Source organism: Homarus americanus, unplaced genomic scaffold (genome assembly GCF_018991925.1).
Source record: "Homarus americanus isolate GMGI-L3 unplaced genomic scaffold, GMGI_Hamer_2.0 scaffold8584, whole genome shotgun sequence".
NCBI lineage: Eukaryota > Metazoa > Arthropoda > Malacostraca > Decapoda > Nephropidae > Homarus > Homarus americanus.
The window spans coordinates 135,965-157,654 of NW_024734687.1; the positions used below are offsets into that span (position 1 = coordinate 135,965).

General features: G+C 43.8%; 1 protein-coding gene across 3 annotated transcripts in view; it reads right to left on the bottom strand.

Annotated features, from left to right (window-relative positions):
* LOC121870465 (somatostatin receptor type 2-like) overlaps positions 1-20,188 on the bottom strand; it is an 85,710-nt gene extending 65,522 nt beyond the window's left edge. Inside the window, exon 1 of one of the 3 annotated variants that reach the window (XM_042372291.1) lies at positions 20,163-20,188. The gene's annotated coding sequence lies outside the window, so the exon portion shown is untranslated. Of the gene's footprint in view, positions 1-7,361; positions 7,414-20,162 lie in introns of those variants that run through there. The other 2 variants (XM_042372289.1, XM_042372290.1) reach the window with 2 other exon arrangements.
* Positions 20,189-21,690: the final 1,502 nt, after the last annotated feature.

Consider the following 21,690-nt stretch of genomic DNA (forward strand, 5'->3'; position numbering starts at 1 on the left):
GGGGAAAGGAGGGGAAGAGGGGAGAGGAAGGGCCAGGAAGAAGAGGGGTAGGTTGAGAGAGGAAGAAGAAGAGGAGGTAAGAGGGGAAGAAGAAGGAGGGGGAGGAGAGAACGAGTGATCTAGATAGCGATAAGAGTTATTGGTCGTATGTGGTCTTAATGGGTGAAAGGGCGTGGTGTAGGATGACTAGAGGGCGTGGGTGGCGTGGGAGGCGGTGTTGGGGGCGGTGTTGGAGGCGTGGTGTTGGGGGCGTGGTGTTTGGGGCGTGGTGTACAAGAGTAAGATATGGTAGAACTATGAGGGAAATGGCATGTGTGGGCGTGGGCGGGGCGTGGGGGGGGCGGGGTTATAAAGAAGCGGGTGACCTTGGCATTATCGACAATGGGAAGGATGGATGCTGGTGCTGGGAGATAAATGGTGGATGGTTGTGACTTTAATGGACCTGATGTCTGAAGGTGAAGCTGGGGAGGGGAGAAGCTGGGGAGGGAGAAGCAGCGGGGAGGGGAGAAGCTGGAGGAGGGAGAAGCTGGGGGAGGGAGAAGCTGGGGAGGGGAGAAGCTGGAGGAGGAGAAGCTGGAGGAGGGAGAAGCTGGGGAGGAGGAGAAGCTGGGGAGGAGGAGAAGGGGAGGGAGAGGCTGGAGGAGGGAGAAGCTGGGAGGGGAGAAGCTGGGAGAAGGGTACACCACGAAATTTACAAGTTTGTTCTGAGGTCTGTCACACATACACACACACACACACAAAAATGTTATAGGGATTCCATATGATATGCTTGAACATTTTAAGGATTACAGAATTAGTTACAGAGTCCTCTGTAATATATATATACAATACACTCATACATACTACATAAACCATACAGCTACAATATTCTCTATAACAAAATACATACATACACACACACATGTATACCATAACTTGTACAATAATTAAACAGCGAACTTGTATGTCAAAAGCATAAAATAAAAAGCATGAACAAATAAAAACCTAAACAAAAACGCTAAGAATTTATGGAAAAAAGTAGAGAACAGGGAAGTAGAAATAATAAAACAGAGGGAAATAATGGAGGGTGAGAGAGAAAGGCTATTATGTTTGTTTTTCTAATATCCGAAAACTGAACGACTGAGTCTTTGATCCACGAGGGTAAAATAGGGAGAGAGAGAGGAGAGAGGGGAGAGAGGAGGGGGGGAAGGAGGGAGGGGGAGAGAGAGGAGGGGGGGGAAGGGAGGGAGGGGGGAGAGAGGGAGGGAGGAGGGAGGGAGGAGAGAGGGAGGGGGGAGGAGGAGGGGGGAGAGGGAGAGAGAGGGAAGGAGGGAGGGGAGGGAGAGAGGGAGGGAGGGGGGAGGGGAGAAGAGAGAGGGAGGGGGGGGAAGGGGAGGAGGGAGGGGAGGGAGGGAGGGAGGGAGGGAGGGAGGGAGGAGGGGGGAGGGAGAGAGAGGGAGAGGGAGAGAGAGAAGGAGGAGGGGTGGGGAGAGAGAGGGAGGGCGGGGAGGGAGGGAGAGGGAGAGAGGGAGGGGAGGGGAGGAGGGAGGGGGGAAGGGAGGGAGGAGAGGGGAGAGAGGGAGAGAGGAGGAGGGCGGGGAAGGAGGAGAGGGAGGAAGGAGGAGGGGGGAAAGGAAGAAAGGAGGAAGGAGGGAGTAGGGAGCAAAAGGAGAAAGAATAGTGCATAAGAGAGAGAGAGAGAAGAGAGAGAGAGAGAGAGAGAGAGAGAGAGAGAGAGAGAGAGAGAGAGATCAAAGTGACATTAGCTTCTCTAATACTTAATTATCTTCACATATAATTCATTATCATATAAATTACCTTGATAATGAACCTTTTCATCTCCCATCTATGTACACCTGTCCATTCATTCAACCTGTACTACCTCTCTTGAGCACCTTTTCCCCGTCCAAATCCTGTCATTATACCTGCACTAATTAATTATCTCACCTGGATTTTACCTGTAAATTACTCCACCTGCTGTTGTCATTTCCTCACTAACAACATCGACTCTAAATATATCTTGTGATTATTATTATTATTTTTATTTCTAACCTAACCTAACACTCTCCTTTTCAATGCGTCTTCCCCACATTGCGGCCTTCCTCCCCTCACTGCTTCCCCTCTCCTCCCACACTGTCCTCTCTCCCTCCCACATTGCGTCTTCTCCCTCCCTCACTGCGTCCCTTCCTCCCCACACTGCGTCTTCTCCCTCCCACAGTGCTCCTCCTCACTGTGTCTCCTCTCCCTCCCACACTGCGTCTCTCCTCCCCCACATTGCGTCTTCCTCCCCTCACTGCGTCCTCTCCCCTCCTCACTGCTTCTTCTCCCTCCCACATTGCGTCCCTCCCTCACTGCGTGCCTCTCCTCCTCACTGCTTCTTTCTCCTCCCTCACTGCGTCTCTCTCCTCCCCACATTGCGTCTCCCTCCACTGTGCTCTCCTCACTGCTTCTTCTCCCTCCCTCACTGCTTCTTCTCCTCCCTCACTGCTTCTCCTCCCAGCTTCTTCTCCTCCCTCACTGCTTTTTCTCCTCCCACACTGTCTCTTTGGTGTTATTATAGCCTCTTGTCTCCCTCAAGGTATCCCTACGCTGAATTCCCGGTCGTTGTTCTCTCTCTCTCTCACACACACACACACACACACACACACACACACACACACACACACACACACACACACACACACACACACACACACACACACACACACACACACACACACACACACACACACACAGGCATACAGATATTCATATTAGGGGTCGATTGGAAATGACACCGTGTACAGGAAATGGAAAATGACAGCTGCAGAACAACAGCGTGCGGATGACAGAGTGTGAACAACAGCGTGCGGATGACAGAGTGTGGATGACAGCTTGTGGATAACAGCGTGTGGATAACAGTGTGTTGATGACAGCATGTGACTGACAGCCAGGATGACAGCGAGGATAACAGTGTGTGGATGACAGCACATGACTGACAGCTTGCAAAAACCACAGAAAACACACAACAGAGAACAGGTGTAAAAAAAAAAACCACAAGTAAAAAATATCCACCTTATCGTTGAGTGAGTCAGTGATCGAGCGACACATGAGGGAACTGGAATCAATAATTATATATAAAATAATATATATAATTGCTCTTAAACACCCACATGAGTTATAATTATTTACTAATAATCACCAATTATATAAGGAAGCATAGTCTTAGATAAAACCACAAATTAAAAAAACCTAACCTGACCAAACCATAATTTATTTTATATCTCAGCCCCTTCCCTTCCCTTCCTTCTTCCATTCCCCATCACCCCATCTCCCCCATCTCCTCCTCTCCTTCCTCCCCACCCCATCTCCTACCTCATTCCTCCACCCCATCCGTTCCTCCTCTCCCCACCCATGATAATCTCCCCTGCACCTGTCCCTGATCACCTCCCCTCCCCAACTTACACTCCCCGGCTGCCCTCTCCACCTCACCCCCTTAACCTCAGCGGTGTTCTCGGGGGAAATTATTCCGATCAGGCATCGTATCACATCTCCCTCACCTCCCCATCTCCTCTCACCTCCCCCACTCTTATCCCCTCACTCCCCCACACCCCCAGAGACAGTGTTCTTAGTGGCTGGGGATATTGCGATGAGAAGTGGAGGGGGGGGTGAAGGGGTGGGGGTGGAGTGGAGGGAGGAAGGGAGACTGAGGGGTGAGGGTGAGGGGAGGAAAGAAAGAGAGAGAGAGAGAGAGAGAGAGAGAGATAAAGAAAGAAAGAGAAATAAAAAGAAAAGAAAAAACACCATAAATATCACAGCTAATCTAAGTTTGTCCCGTAAAAACAACAACAACAAAACAACAACAACAACAACAAACAATAACGTGTCGCTTCATAAACACCCATACGTATCGCTCTCCTCTTAGCCAATGGGAGACCAGCACTCAAGATTCTCAGCCAATGGGAGACCAGCACCAAGATCTATAAAGATTCATAAATAATATCTTTATCTCACTCTTTTGACCTCAACGAACACATCCACTCATGGTAGAATCTTTGTGCAATTTCAAGCACAAAAACCTAACAACACTGAACTAATATTGTAAATCAGGCTAATATGTTCACTACTATCTGTTGGGTTCAAGATTAATCTCTATGACTTGGGTGTTATAAAACTTGGTTATGATGTGTGTGTGTGTGTGTGTGTGTATGTGTTGTGGTGTGTGTGTTGTGTGTTGTGTGTGGTGTGTGTGTGTTGTGTGTGTTGTGTGTGTGTGTGTGTGTGTGTGTGTGTGTGTGTGTGTGTGTGTGTGTGTGTGTGTGTGTGTGTGTGTGTGTGTGTGTGTGTGTGTGTGTGTGTATCTGCTTTCACTGGTCATTTATTTATAGTTATTTATTTATTTATGACCTCTCCCTCTTCCCCAAAAAAAAATATTTCTCAAAAATCCAATCGGTAAACGAGGGAAAATTCCTCCTCACGTCGATAATTTAATGTTATTTCCCTATCCACTGGTGACAAGAACCCCCCAGGTGATAATCTCTTTCCTGCCACCACAAAAACAAAACAAAATAGCCGCCAGAAGTAGTATTAACAGCCTGTGGTAAATCCTTCAAAATAGCCGCTAGTTATTGTGTTTTTCTTAGTGTGGGAATAACTAGCCCTAACTAGCCTGGGAAGGTCGTTAACGCAGACGAGAAAAAAAACATAAACATTACAGAAACGTAACTTAACAACACTACTTCTTAACCTCTTCTTCTGTCTGTCTGTCTGTCTGTCTGTGTCTATCTGTGTGACTGTCTCTGTCTACCTGTATGTTCCCTGTGTGTCTGTCCGTCTCTCTATCTCTCTCATTCTCTGCAGTGAAACAAAACACAAAGAGAAAACTGCTACAACAATTATCTACTGGGGAGGGAACACACACACACACACACACACACACACACACACACACACACACACACACACACACACACACACACACACACACACACACACACACACACACACACACACACACACAAGGTTCTGGCTAAGACATTTATCTTATACGAGTTAATTAGTACCTTAAACTTTCTCTTGTCATATATTTTTATTCTTTCTCTTTTCACACCTTTCCTCCTCCTCCTCCTCTACCCTCAGTCTTCCCTTGACCTTCTTCTTCATTCGTACTTTACCGGCACTCTCTCTCTCTCTCTCTCTCTCTCTCTCTCTCTCTCTCTCTCTCTCTCTCTCTCTCTCTCTCCCTTCCCCTCCTTCTTCCTCCTCCTTCCCATTTATCGTCTTCCTTCCCTTCCTCTCCCCCTCCCCTTCCTACCCCCTCCTCAAGCCTCCTCTCTCCCTTCCCTTCCTTCCCTACCCTCCTTTCCTATTCCTTCTTCCTCCCCTCCATTCCCTTCCTTCTTCCCCTACCCTCCACTTTATCCTCCCCATTTGCTTCTTCCTACCTTTTTACCCTCCTCCCTCCCTCCCCTCCTCCCCCCTCTTCCTACCCCCACGTCAAGAGACACAATCATCCACACAAAATCGGTCCAGGGCAGGCTTCCAGTCCATTACTTGATGAAAGAGACTAAAAGAGGGGGTAAAGGGGAGGGATAGAGAAGGGGAGAAAGGAGAGAAAAGGGGGGAGAGGGGACACGAGAAATGCAGAGGTGGATAAAGGGAGAAGGAATTAGAAGGAGTTAGGGAAGGAAGGGATACGGGGCTAAGGGAGGAGAGGGAGTGAAAAGGAAGGAGAAGGGTGAAGAGAAAGAAGGAGAAAGAAGAAAATAAAAGGAGGATTAGGGGGAGAGGAGAGATAAGGAGGAGGTGATTGTTAATAAGAATTAAAGGAGAAAGAGTAGAGAAAAAGAAGAGGAAGAAGAGAGAGATTAAATGAAGGAAAAGCGAGTAGGAAATGAGGTGGGTGGGTTAGAAGAGGAGATAAAAGAGGAGGAGGGATTACAAAGGAGGAGAAGGAGGAGGAAGAAATGGAGGAGGAAGAGGGGAGGAGGAGGAAAAAAGGAAGACAGGAGCAACAGGAGGAGTATCTGAAGATCCTTCCTGGAGTGAGTTAAGGATGAGACAGGAATGACCAATGAGGGAGGAGAGAGAGAGAGAGAGAGAGAGAGAGAGAGAGAGAGAGAGACTGAATGATAGGGGAGAAAATGAGCTTTAGAAAATTTCCCTCAAGAAGAAATAATAATAAAATAATAAAAATAAAATAAGCAGGATAATAGTGTATCAAGTGTTGACAAGAGATTAAAGTTAGTTCATGTCTAGTTGGAGTAATATGAGGCCTGTGGTAAACTGTGGTAGAGGTGGTGACGTTATGGTCTGTGGTTAACTGTGGTAGTGGTGGCACAAGCTTTTTAAATAAGTTCTATTACTGTTGGCAGAAGGCGTGTGGTCAGACCTACTAATGATGTTGGCAGAAGGTGTGGTCAGACCTAGTAAATGTTGGCAAAAGTGGTGTTGCAAGGAGCAGGGGCGTGTGTTGGCAGGAGGGCAGTCATCAGTGGGCAGCAGCTGGCGGGTCCTTCTCAGAAGGTCGGCCGCTCAGGTAAAAAAAATGCTGTATTGAGTCTAGACGCTGAGAAAAAATATAATGTGTACAGAATCTGGAATGAGTCTGAGTTAAGTGTCTGAACGCCCGTCCAGCCTCCAGGGGGCGATGGGGAGGGAAGATAAAGGAAGAGAGGAGGAGAAAGAAAGGAAGAAGGGAGAATTAAAGGATCGGGGGGTAAGAGGATGGAGGTGTAGTAGAAGGAAGAAATGGGAAGGAAAGGAGGAAGGGAAGAAAAGAAAGCAAAGCAAAAGGAAGGATGAAGAAGGATAGAATAGGAAGGAGGAAGAGAGAAAGAGTGAAGGAAAGAGAATCAAAGCAAGAGGGGTGGATGATGAGAAGGACAGAGTAAAAGAAGAGGAAAACAACAGGGGGGGAAGAAGAGGACAGCGGGAAGGGAGAAACAGCGGGAAGAAGAGAGAGCGCAGGAAGGGGCGGATCAAGGGACACTGTATTACCGTCTCACGAGTATAACCCGGAGAATCACACGAAGAAACTGTAGGGATTAAAGACAGCTTCAGTTATGGTTGTTGATGGGTGACCTTCCTGTGTGGAGGACTCTGGCTCGGGGCCAGGGAATGGAGGGGGGATGCATATATGTGTGGGTGGAGAGGAGAGAGTGGTGGGGGGATTGGGTGAGTGGGTGAAGGGGAATATGCCCCCGACAACTCCCAAACATTAAACAAACAAACACAGGTGATCATTCTACAGACCTCTGATGGGATGGGGGGGGGAGGGTAGATACAGGTTGGGTAACTCATCTCCCAGAGTGGTGAAGGCAGGTTGGATCACTGAAGAAATCATCTCCATATCAAAAGAAAGAAGAAAACTCAAGACGTAAATAATTCCCATTCCACGTTACCTGTGTGAGTTGAAGGTGTTGTACAGAGACCTCCACGAGACACGGGATCCCTCTGAGACCTCCACAAGCCCCTTACGAGACCTGCACGAGACCCACCTGCAACACCAATATCACTGCAGTTAGTAAAATTCGGGAAGGAAGCGATGGCCAAGTTTCTGGTTAGGTTTTTTATTAATATGAAACAAGTTAGTTTCCCCGAGGGCCACACACCGACCGCGGGGGCAATAAAACTGTGTGGGACAAGAATTGAACATGTGGGAGGTAGGGGGGGTATTAATATGTGGGCGAGAGGCTATTGAACATGTGGAAGGAAGTAATGAATATGTGAGGGGGCTATTACATGTGGGGATATTGAACATGTGGGGGGGATTTAACATGTGGGAGGGATTGAACATGTGGGAGGGGGATATTGAACATGTGGAAGGGGCTATTGAACATGTGGGAGGATATTGAACATGTGGGAGGATATTAATGTGGGAGGGAATTACATGTGGAGGGGCTTGAACATGTGGGAGGGGATATTGAACATGTGGGAGGGGGATATTGAACATGTGGGAGGGGAAGTAACAATTATTTTTTTAAATTTTAACCAAGGACATTGGCTAGTTTGTTGTGCAACCCATACTTATATTGTGAATGGTAGCACAAAAGAGGATGACAGAGCAGAGATAATGAAGTGTGTTCAGCTCAAGTGGTCAGGATATTGTGGCAGTGAATATTACATAGTCTTTTACGGTACACTGTCTAGGGTCGAGGTTTAGAATATTACATAGGAGCTGACTTATAGGTACAATATGTGGATATAATCATAATACATCAACTATCTTGTTATCAGAGTTTATGCCATTCCCTCCATTTCTCCCTCATTTTGTATTTATCTTTTCACACGTTTAATTTCATTCATGCTCCATCCTAGTATCTACCTTTCCCCTGGCCCTTCCATCCTCAATACTATTCCCTCATGTGGGATTTTCTCTAAGTTGATAAGAAAAATTTAAGACAGACTAAATATCCGTAACACAATGGATAAGATACGTCAATAAACCTACACACCTGGAGGATGATATTGGACAGGTGATCACAATCTGTCCCAGGTAAAAAAGATCACTCCCAGGTATGATCCAGGTAACAAAGATCACTCCCAGGTATGATCCAGGTAATAAAGATCACTCCCAGGTATGATCCAGGTAACAAAGATCACTCCCAGGTATGATCCAGGTAACAAAGATCACTCCCAGGTATGATCCAGGTAACAAAGATCACTCCCAGGTATGATCCAGGTAACAAAGATCACTCCCAGGTATGATCCAGGTAATAAAGATCACTCCCAGGTATGATCCAGGTAATAAAGATCACTCCCAGGTATGATCCAGGTAATAAAGATCACTCCCAGGTATGATCCAGGTAACAAAGATCACTCCCAGGTATAATCCAGTTAACAAAGATCACTCCCAGGTATGATCCAGGTAATAAAGATCACTCCCAGGTATGATCCAGGTAACAAAGATCACTCCCAGGTATGATCCAGGTAACAAAGATCACTCCCAGGTATGATCCAGGTAATAAAGATCACTCCCAGGTATGATTAATGTCAAGGTTCTTCAGCCACTTGAGAATAACAGAGAATTAATATGAATTGGCCGGCCAGCAGCGCAGAGAAGTACCCCCTCACCTTTCTCGTTTATATCAGGTAACTAGATATTGGCAAACGTAACTAAGGAAAATTAATAACTAAATTAATGTTATTTTATTCTTTCTGTTGTTGCTTTTATTTTTTATTTGTATTTAATAGTTTTTTAAGAGTTTGATTTGATTTTATTGGTGTTGTTATTTACCTGGTTATTTGGGTGGTAATGACGTCACTCTTTTACCTGGTTATTTGGGTGTTAATGACGTCACTCTTTTACCTGGTTATTTGGGTGGTAATGACGTCACTCTTTTACCTGGTTATTTGGGTGTTAATGACGTCACCTTTTCACCTGGTCAATATCTTTACTTTCACTTTATGGTAGAAAGTGTAATTATCATCCCATCTTCTGTCAGTTTTCCTTTTTTCTTTTACTTTCTTCCCTCTTTCCTTCCTTCCTATCATTCCATACTCTCCCCCCTTACCCCTACTTCCTCCTCTTCCTAACTCCCCCTTTCTCCATTCCTCCTAACCCTTCCCTTCTTCCTCTCCTTTATACTTTCACCTCACCAACTATTCCTCTCTTTCCCTCTCCCATTCCCGTCTTTCTCCGCCAAACCTCCCTCCTCCATTCCCCCCTCTCTCTTCCTTTCCCTCCCTACCTCCTCCCGAAGGCCAGGCAGGAGGTCAGGGTGCTCTCAGGGGCTCGGGGTTGATATCCGTCATCTGAGAAAGTTGTGATTAGTTATGCCTATCATATATAAGACGATTCTTGTAGTTGTTTTTTTTACTCGTGATCTCAATATATGTGTGTGTGTGTGTGTGTGTGTGTGTGTGTGTGTGTGTGTGTGTGTGTGTGTGTGTGTGTGTGTGTGGAATAAATTTCTAGATAAACGAACAAATAAATAAATAAATAAATAAATAACAAAGCCACCACCACCATAATACAACCTGAATAAAACAAAAGCCACCACTATAACATGACACGGATGGACGGAACAAAGCCGGCAGCTGGAAAACTCAATTATTACGACAACTACCCTTAACTCATAGAGGATTAGAGAATAAACCAAATTACACAGGTAACAAAAGCTCTCACAGGTAAAAGCTTCTCTCAGGTGAAAAGTAATTAAGGTGAAAATATGGAACAGTGAAACAAATTTGTTGGAAATTTACTTCGTTTTAGTCGTCTTTTGTTTCTAAATTTTGTTCTGTATTTTTACGTCTTTTCATTATTGTTATTGTTGGTTTAATATATAATAATGATAAAGGATATGATAATTAATAGTAACATTTATTATTATTATTATTATTATTATTATTATTATTATTATTATTATTATTATTATTATTATTATTATTATTATTATTATTATTATTATTATTATTGTCTCTGCTCATATGTGCGTGTGTGTGAGTGCGTGTGTGTGAGGGCGTATGTGTGTGTGTGTGTGTGTGTGAGTGCGTGTGTGTGAGGGCGTGTGTGTGTGTGTGTGGGGGCGTGTGTGTGAGGGGCGTATGTGTGTGTGTGTGTGTGCAGGCGTGTGTGTGTGTGTGTGTGTGTGTGTGGGGGCGTGTGTGTGAGGGCGTATGTGTGTGTGTGTGTGTGGGCGTGTGTGTGGGGCGTGTGTGTGTGTGTGTGTGTGTGTGTGTGTGGGGCGTGTGTGTGAGGGCGTGTGTGTGGAGACGTGTGTGTGGGCGTGTGTGTGTGTGTGTGTGTGTGGGGCGTGTGTGTGTGTGTGTGTGAGGCGTGTGTGTGAGGGCGTGTGTGTGAGGGGCGTATGTGTGTGTGTGTGTGTGTGGGGGCGTGTGTGTGTTTGTGTGCCTGCAAACACCTTGACGTGGGGGGGAATCGAGGCATGATGAAACTGGCTGGAAGGTGAGACAAGGCTTACTGGACCAACATAGTGAAATATATTATATACTGTAATTTAGATATTGTTGTTATTATTATTATTATTATTATTATTATTATTATTATTATTATTATTATTATTATTATTATTATTATTATTATTATTATTATTATTATTATTATTATTATTATTATTATATTTTCCCGCCCTGCTCCCACCTTCCTCTTTCATTACCTCACGTTAAAGGAATTCCATTATTAATTTTTTTTCGCCTTATGGCTACACGAACATCCTGCCCTGCCTCTCTCTCTCTCACTTTACCCTGCCTCTCTCTCTCTCACTTTACCCTGCCTCTCTCTCTCATCCACCCTGCCTCGCTCTCACTCAAATACTCCAAAAATATGAAGAATGATAAAAAAAATAATGATGAAAAAAAATTGTAGTGACGTCGAAGGATGACCTCGAAGTATAGATATACAACATTGACCTCTTGACATTTGACCCCGTGGCCCGCCCCTAAAAGTAATAAAGACTTTGGCAACTATGTCAAGATTAACAACGTCAGTAATCTAGCCGAGGGGTAAGCCAAGCCGAGGGATAAACCAAGCCGAGGGGTGAGCCAAGCCGAGGGGTGAGCCAAGCCGAGGGGTGAGCCAAGCCGGGTAAGCCAAGCCGAGGATAAACCAAGCCGAGGTAAGCCAAGCCGAGGTAAACCAAAGCCGAGGATAAACCAAGCCGAGGATAAACCAATAGCCAAGCCGAGGGTAAACCAAGCCGAGGGTGAGCCAAGCCGAGGGGGAGCAGGGGGCAGTTATTGAGCGTGTGGAGTTATATGCTCCATCATATAAAAATTGTTGAATGTGAAAGAGAATAATAAAAAAAAAAACTTTGTAGTCTGTCCCTCTGTAAACCTGGTGATTATATTAATGAGTTGTGGCCTGCCTAGTAGTGTGTGTGTGTGTGTGTGTGTGCGTGTGTGTGTGTGTGTGTGTGTGTGTGTGTGAGGACCAACAACCACTTGACTCTCACCATTACTGTCACAAGTTATGACACTGTTCCCTCAGGTGTCATAAAGTGTCAGCCGTTACACTAACACACGTAACTAAGACCCACAGGTGAGACAGGTGAGAGCCACTCAGGTGTACCAGGTATCATACTCTCTAAAAAAAACTCCTACCTTCATTTTACCTCGTAACTTGTGGGAGAGAAATCGTCTAGTTAGGGTAGAATCTCATGAACTGTTTCGTCCCTATGTTAACCTCATCATTTTCGTAAGTGCGTCATGTCAAGGTATTCTTTACACTTCAGTTTAGGGACTCCCCTACGCAGATTAATGGACTAGCCCAAGGACTCCCCTATGCAGAATAATGGACGAGACCAAGGACTCCCCTACGAAGAATAATGGACGAGCCCAAGGACTCCCTATGGGGAATAAGTACCACTAAGGATCTAGGGCCACTTACACCACGTTAATGTTATCATCTGTTTGTCTGTGATCACTTGTGCTGCCTCTGCCAACATTTTTTAGTAGATATTGTCTCACTCCGGTAACTGCCTCGTTCCACAGCTTGAGTCATGGTGCCAATATTTCACAACACTGTTCTCTTTTTTCCCCTTTAGTTCACACCATTTTTTTACACGTATTTGTTCCCGATTCCCACACAGCACTATTACCACGCTAGTATTCCCACAGCACTACCCACGCTAGTATACCCACAGCACTACCCACGCTAGTATACCCGCCACTAGTTCACGCCAATATTCCTACATCCACACCTTTATTTTCTAGTCCACAATTTTGCCAACTATTTCGAGTCATGTTCGCTGTTCAAATTCCTCCCACACACTCTATCACCTCCCACACACACTCTATCACCTCCCCCACACACTCTATCACCTCCCCCACACACTCTATCACCTCCCCCATCACCTCTCTCTATCACCTCACCCCTCCACACATCACCTCCCCCCACACACACTCTATCACCTCCCCCACACCCTCCCATCCTCACCCCCCCACACTATAATTGCCCCCCCCCCCTGTACGTTTTCTGCACCATAAAAAAAATGCACATCACTTTTGTCTGAGTGGAAGCGAGAGTGGAGGATGGACTCCCCTCATCAAGAATAATAGCCTCGTCCAAAGATGGTGGACCCAACCCCTCCCCTTCCCCCTCCCCCTTTGTACCTTTTACTTCATAATAACGATGTTTATCTTGTGAGAATATTTCATCTAGACTAATGACTGTTGTTTACATGTCTGGGAGTGAGTTGTTGACCTGGTTTACTATTGTTTAGGGATTATCTGTTTGTTATGTTGACCCAGAGATCAAGACTCCAGCCACCAAGAGTCATGGCTGTAATTTGGCCTTGTTCACTTATTTACATTATTTTTTCTCTGTGGGTTAATTTTCTTCTTGTCCGGGTTGACGATCCATTATGAAGCGTCTTTGTGGTAATTAAACTTTAAGCCACAAAGATTTTAGTTTATTTTTTGGGTTCCGGGATAATTATCAGATCTTTGGATATATTTTTGTTAGGATGAAGTGTTGGGCGACGGTCTCCTCGTTCTGAGACTCTCTTGTTAAGATCAGTGGAAACATCCACGGACTCCCCTATGCGGAATAATGGACGAGCCCATGGACTCCCCTATGCGGAATAATGGACGAGGCTAAGGACTCCCCTACACGGAATAATGGACGAGGCTAAGGACTCCCCTGCACGGAATAATGGACGAACCCATGGACTCCCCTATGCGGAATAATGGACGAGGCTAAGGACTCCCCTACACGGAATAATGGACGAGGCTGAGGACTCCCCTATGTGGAATATGGATGAGCTCAAGGACTCCTCTACGGGAATAATGAACATGTGTGAGGCCTCTCGTACAATAATCACCTACAATACATCTGTGTGAGAATACCGAAAGCGTCTTTGTCGGGGAATAATGGAGGCGGTGAAGGACAAAACCCTACAAGAGAATAAACATATATAACCGTAGGAGGCGGTTCTCTCTCTGTAAGAACAAGAGACACGACAAAGGATTCCCCTATCGACAACAATGGACGCACCCACGGACACCCCCACCTATAAACAATGGACGTGACCTAGGACTCCCCCACCACCCTACCTTGAAGGAACAATAGACTCGACCTTATCCTCTCTCACGTATAGCCTCTGATAATTTTGACTTCGAGGAGAGAGAGAGAGAGAGAGAGAGAGAGAGAGAGAGAGACCTCAACACTCCTCCAACACAACAACATCCCCCAATAATCTTGATGAAATTAATTAAAAAGTAAACAAAACAGTTATCAAATCAAAACAACAAAAACACTAGGAGAAAACAATATAAACAAGGTTAGTTAGTTTATGGGAAAAAAGGAACCAGTGATTTTAATTTCAAAATTAGGTTTTATTTTCCGGTGTATATTATTCAACGAAGGCTGGGGCAGTAATGGTGTGAACTGAATCATGTATTAGGTGGTTTGTGTGTTGTGTTGTGTTGTTAGGGGTGTGTTGTGAGGGGTGTGTTGTGTTATGGTGCTGTTGTGTTGTGTTGTGTTGTGTTATGGTGCTGTTGTGTTGTGTTGAGTTGTGTTGTGTCGTGTTGCTGGTGGTGTGTGTCTGCGTTGTGTTGTGATGGCGTGTGTGTTGTGTTATGTTAGTAAGTGTGTTTACTTTCCTCCCCGGTTTACTAACAAGGTATAACACATTCATAAAAAAATCACCTAAAAAAACATATTAATTACCATATTTCCCATTAAAGCCAGGTAGACCTTTTTATATACCTCTAACTCACTCCTGACCCTTGACCTCGTGTTAATAGTCCCATCAGAATATTTCTACCTTGTAGAATTATCTCAAGATTAACCACTCACATTACCTCACCTGAAGATTAAACCACTAAGCTTACCACACCTGAAGATTAACCCCTCAGCTTACCTCACCTGAAGATTAAACCACTAAGCTTACTACACCTGAAGATTAACCCCTCAGCTTACCACACCTGAAGATTAACCCCTCAGCTTACCACACCTGAAGATTAAACTGGTATTGACCAACAAAGAAAATAAATAATAAAAATAAGCAACAACAACAGTAAGACCCCCCAACAAAAAAAAAAGTTAAACAGTGTGAATTTATGTTGGGGGGTGAGGTGGGGGGAGGGTGTAAGTTGCTGCCGTGTTTGTGGCGATCTATAAGCTGATTACTTCTTGCTGGCGTTTTGTTTACCTGCCCACTGACTTACCGGCCACCAGCGCCTGCCACACCGTTTACACCACACTCCACTCTCCTCTCCTCTCCTCCTCCTGGTGTGTGTGTGTGTGTGTGTGTGTGTGGAGAGAGAGAGGTTTGTGAGTGTGTTTGTATGCGTGGCAGTGGATAGGAAGGATGAGGGTGGAAGTGGTGATGTGTGTGTGTGTGTGTGTAGGGTAAGGAGGGGTGTGGGTAGTTAGGAACGTGATTCAGGTCAATGTCAATCTTAACTCTCCATCTTGGTACTGAGGATTACTTCTCAAAGGAACACCAGACAGAGGGATGATGGGAACACGTTTCTCAGATCTTAGGCAACAGTTATCAAAGCCAAGTGAGTGTAACAACTTCCTCTTCAATAGCTCTGACTTACGCTCCTGCTAATGGAACATAAGAAAATAAGGAGTCTGCAATAGGCCGGTTGGCCTGTGCAATAGGCCGGCAGCAGCTCCTGTCGAGAGTTACTACCACTCTCTATCATCCATGAATCTATCTAGCCTCCTTTTGAAACTTTCCAGAGTTCCCGCACTTACTACAAAGTTGCTAAGCTTGTTCCACTCGTCCACCACCCTATTTGTGAACCAGTTTCTTCCTATCTCCCTCCTAAACCTAAACTTATCCAACTTGAATCCGTTGCTCCGATCCCTATCCTGCTCGGCTATTATAAGAACTTTATCTATATCCCCTTTATTGATTCCTTTCACCCACTTAAATACTTCTATCATATCTCCCCGCACTCTTCGTCTTTCTAGGGAATGCAAGTTAAGTTTCTTTAACCTATCCTGATATGGAAGATTTCTAAGTCCCGGAATCATTTTTGTCATTCTTCGCTGCACCGACTCTAGTGAATTTATATCCATTCTATAATAGGGGCACCAGAACTGAACCACATAATCGAGGTGCGGCCTGACTAGCGCAAGATATAGTTGCAATAAGATCTCTGCACTCTTGTTACTTACACTTCTAGATCTAAAACCCAATACTCTGTTTGCCTTATTTCGAACATTAAAGCACTGACTCGAGTCTCAGGCTATATTATGTGTTACTGCCGCTACCTCCCAGCAGCCCTTAGTGACGAGGTGCCCGGCGTCCAGTCTACCACACACCTAACCTAACCTAACCGTGGCCCAAACATGCACTCACCCGGGGAAACAGACCCAACTGTGGTACACCGCGCAGTCTATACCACATCAACACACACACTCCACATTTTCTCCCTCGCTTTGTTGCTGCCAATGATTCTGCTTGTACGACCCCCCCTCTCTCTCTCCATAATGTCATAGGCTTGTAGGACACTCCTCCCATGCTCTCCATTGTGTCATAACATGTTTGAGTATCCCCCCACCACTCCCCCATCTCTCATCATGTCATAAGACGGTTACCCCCCAGACCGTCTGATGAGAAAACTTTGGTTCAATAAAATCTGGAGGTAGGGAGACGAGATGAGGAAGAGGGCGTGATGTGGGTTACTTATGCCCGGGGAGGAGTAAGAAAAAGATTACCCAGATGTGAACTAATCCCTAGCCTGTGGTGGTGTGGCTAGTGAAGGGGGAGGGATAGGGATGGAGCAGGGAGGGGGGTAGAGGGAATGATGAGTGGGATAAAAAAATATGAGAGAGGGACAAGGATAGTGGGGTGAGTGGGATGAAAGAGGATGGGAGTGGGTAGGGTTCTGATAGGGTATAGTAGTGAGGGGGTGATGTGGAGGGAATGGATAGGGAGGAATAGATGGGGAGCAGGAGAGAAAGGAGTGGATGGTCAAGTGGATAGATGGGGAGCAGGAGAGAAAGGAGTGGATGGTCAAGTGGTGGTGTAGAGGAAGAGGAGAAGAAGAAGAAGAGGAGGAGAAAATTAATAATCGAAGTAGAAAAAAATTAAAGAGAGATAGTAGTAGTAGTAGTAGTAGTAGTAGTAGTTGGGCTGACTGCCATATCACTGACAAGCTAAACTGACAGGTGGGAGTAAGAGGTAATGTCTATAATGCTCTGGGTAGTACATCACCAGACCTCCTGCTACTTCTTAACTAATAATGTCATATAATTATTACCACAAACTTATCCCCCAGATGAGTACACGTAACCACACACACACACACACACACACACACACACACACACACACACACACACACACACACACCCACATCACGTACCCCCCCACACACACACACCAACACACACACACACATTGCCCACACACACACACATACACACACACATTACCCACACACACACACACACACACATACACACACAAGATCAGGAGCACATTTGTTTCAGGCTCACATACATAGCATACTCAGTTGATATAATGCTTCTTGTACTTGATGAACCAAGATTATAGCACACAGGAATTTACTCTCCCGCCAGCCTCAAGTATTGGGGTGAGAGTACGTCTGTCTGTGCAGGTGTGGCACTGTGGTGAGTAATACCTGCCTGGCTCTCTCTCTCTCCCCCCACACACACACACACACACACACACACACACACACACATACCCACACACACACACACACATGCCCACACACACACACACACACACACATGAACATTTGCAAACTATTTTTCACAAGTTTATACCTCCAGGGAATACATCACACGCTTGTGTAATACGATGATGAGTTGACCAATTAGTTCAACCTGGGGACGTCATCTCAGGTGTGTCTCTGTAACACCTGCAACTACCACAGACAAACACACACTGGGGAGTGGTGGGAGTTAATCTGGGATCATAAATCAGTTTGCACCCTGATCATCAAACCTCACAGGGCGTCGGTGGGGAGTCCTTGACAGTACACACACACACACACACACACACACACACACACACGTACCCACACACACACACACACACACACACACACACACACACACACACACACGGGATAAACACGTCCCCCAGAGTACGACTATTCACTCAAGAGTATTTATACGTTTCACAGTACTAGCGTCATATGTGTATTGTACATTATATACCTGTACCGTCAATATACCTGTGATGTCTATATATCTGTACGGTCTTTATACCTGTAGTGTCTACTGTATATACTGTTCTGTACATTATTTATATACCTGTACTGCCTTTAAACCTGTCCTGTCTATATACCTGTACCGTCAATATACCTGTACCGTCTATATACCTGTACCGTCTATATACATTGTTTTATACCCCACAAGATCATCAGGCTACCATACGCTTATTCCTAGTGAGGGAGGGAGAGATAAGGGCCTCATTCTGTCACCCGCTTGTTACAGATGCATGAAGTTGTCGGGTAGGTGATGTGCCAAGGCCCTCTGTATGGTAATTGTTAAGGGGAGTAGAATTGTGTTGAGATACGTACTACATTTGTGTGGCTTTAGTACCAAGTGAAGGATTATTCATATCAGTGAAAGAGAGAGAGAGAGACTGGTGTTATCTTCGTTATTTTCTAATTCCTCCTCCTCCTCCTCCTCCTTCTTTACTTAGTTCTCCTCTACGTCTCTTTATTCATGCTCTTCTTCGTTTTATTTTTAGTTTTTACCTTCTCCCTCCTCTTCTTAATTATCATCTCCTCCCTTCGTCTTCGTATTATTCGTCATTTTCTTCATATTCTTCTTCACACTCACATTCACTCTCTTTACTCCCTTTCTCTTCTTCTATTTCATCAACAGGTATAGGTCAACTACCCTAAGCACAATATGGTATTTATTGTATCAGTGCCAAAGACCTATTGATATTTTAGTGACCACCATTACTAGAGGTCAAAGGTCAAGGCTCAATAATCGACACCAAGATATAGATTACCGAAAATAGAATATCTTACAGTAAGGAACCGTATACTGTATCTACTGTCATTCATACAAAGACAAGCTTTGATAAAATTATTCCGTACTATGTATCACCTGGAGACTAACCACCTTAGTTTATTTTACCTTAAGGTTAATCACCCGAACGTAAACTCATCCCCAGGTAACGCTAGTGTTTAATCATCTTCAGATTAGTCTTACAATTTACTAAGTCGTGTTTTTTACTTCCTTTCAATTCAACAATTTCCTTCCCCTTTTCTTAAATGTGTGTGTGTATGTATGTATGTACATTGTTACGACCGTGTCGTATTTTTTTTTTCTTTTTTTATAACATGCTTCTATGTTCCATATTATTCCTGTAATGATGTGTTGTATTTACTATTATATAATCTAGTCACCTTAACCCTGTGCTGTTAACGTTTTAACTGTTATTATTTGTTCAAACTCATTTTGTATTGTAACCAGCATTCTTTGTTCTCTAACGACCATCTGCATCGTTAAACGACCCACCGGCGGGTCGCGTGGCGGGAGCCGACCTTATATATAGGACCCACCAACTGACGGAGTTAGTTCATTCTTCTTGTCATACAGTTCACATCCTTTGAGTGACACTCGTCACCTGTGACTTATACTTAATTTATTTGTGTTGTTCCTGTCGTCACCAATGTGGTATATCTATGTGAGTACCTATTTATGTCTCTGTTTATGTCCATCAGTATTTGCTTAGTTACATTTAAGTAATTCAGTGTTGTTTCACGTTAGTTAATTTCAGTGTTAGTTTTTATATGTTTATGCAGTGTTGACGTAATCCAGTGCTTTATTTTTATTCTTTTGATGTTTCGATGTTTAGTATCATTTGTGTCTTAAAAGTTTCGATGGTGAATCAATTTGTTGTGACAGCCTACGAGGCTCTTTAATGTGTTAATATTTAATTAATTAAACTCTTAAAGGTTTACTTTATTTATTTTTATTCCCTTTTAATTTACTTCACATTTTTGTTTGGTTACGCCTAGAACCTGGATATTTAAGTAAATTAAGAGACGGTGTAACAACAGCCACATTTAAAAGGTCGTTGGCTCCGTAGGTACGCCATCGATTTACGCCAAATTTCGGTGAAGAGGCGAGACCCATCAACAACAACAACAACAATACTTTTATGTTGAAATATTGTAAATTAGTTAATTATTTTACATAGTATAATAATGATCTCTTACACCTCTAAGCCAACACCCAGTTATAATGATCGCCAAGTCTGTAAAACCGATACACTGTGACTTACCTTGCACAGTCGTGATGTCTCAACCTGTAAAGAACAAATCAGTGTTAGGTACAAGGATTTATCAAGCCTATTAAATAAACATATAAAGAAAAACACAATTGAGACTACTGCATTTATAAAAAAAAAATCACTAAGGACTAAAGTAATTTATTCCCTTTAATACAAGAATTATTTATTATTGTTATTATGAGAAATGTTGAGAAGATGGTGTGCAACCTATTATTTCTGGCTAGGCTCACAAGATCCTGCAGCAGCTTGCATTTCACTTCCCAGACTCCTGCTTAATGAACATCAGTCCCAAGAATAATTTAGTGTAGGATAGTTTCTAACCAAGTTTCATTTACCCAATTCTCCACCAGAGAGATTGGCCACCAAGAGGACGCCACCAGCACCCAGGACCTTGGTTTATTTTCTGGTTGAGGCTGAGTTCCAAAAGCTTTTATTCAAAATTTATATCTATTAGTTAGCCTCTTACGTGAGAGGGCGGACTCGGGAAACTTAAAACAAAATAATAATAATAATAACAATCCTCTTAGTTCTCCTCGAAAGGCGATCAGTTTGTGTATCTTGTGATCTTTTCTTTTAATATAAGCCATCCAAATACCTAAATGCACAAGAGAAATCAGCTGACTTCTTAATTTCTTCAATAAATTTGTTTCAATTGCTATTAACCCTTTTATAAAAGATGCAAGTTACCCCACATATACTGTACTGTATATACTATTTATAATTTAATACACTCACTCAATGAAAGCCGACCTGTGCCCGGGTGGGCTAATTCCCGAAAAAAAGAAGTGTATTATGCATTAGATAACTATTGAGTCTACATTTTACGAGAATTACGATGGATGAACCTTCTGTTTACTTACAAATGCCAGCTGATCGCGTTGATCCTATCCTGATAGATACAATGGCCTGCCCTTCCTGATGGATCTGGTGATATGCCAATCCTGATAAATATGATGATCTACAACACACCTGACATAACTCTCACTAACCCTGGATGATCATGGAGACCAGGTTAACTATTGGTGGCTTTCTAAAGATGTTTATATTGTACCTGTTATTTTTCTAGAAGATATTAAATATTTATTACTGCAAATATATAGATATCTGATGAATTTATTTAACGTATCTATTTATATTTGTTTTCATTTTCTTTATTCATACATTAAGAACGGAACACACTTCAGGTGATAAAGTTACAAATTTCGGTTAAAGCGGCGGCAGTGTTCCCCGCCCCAGGCCTCAGGGGGGCGCCATCTTTGGTCGCCTCTTACCTCACTCACACAATTGTTTCTTTAAAGTCTACCACCAGTGAGTGCTTTAATACACTGTGTTTGAAAAGAATTACAGCAATAATCGAGATACTATTGTGTAAGATGAAATTTGTGCTGTGGAAAGACCAGAAAGTTCTTTAAATAAAGAAAATAAAGTGTTGTGATCACCGACTTGGTCGTCAACAAACTTCTGAAAATTTATTAAAGTTCTTAATGATAAAAATACTGATACTTTGTGATACTAATTA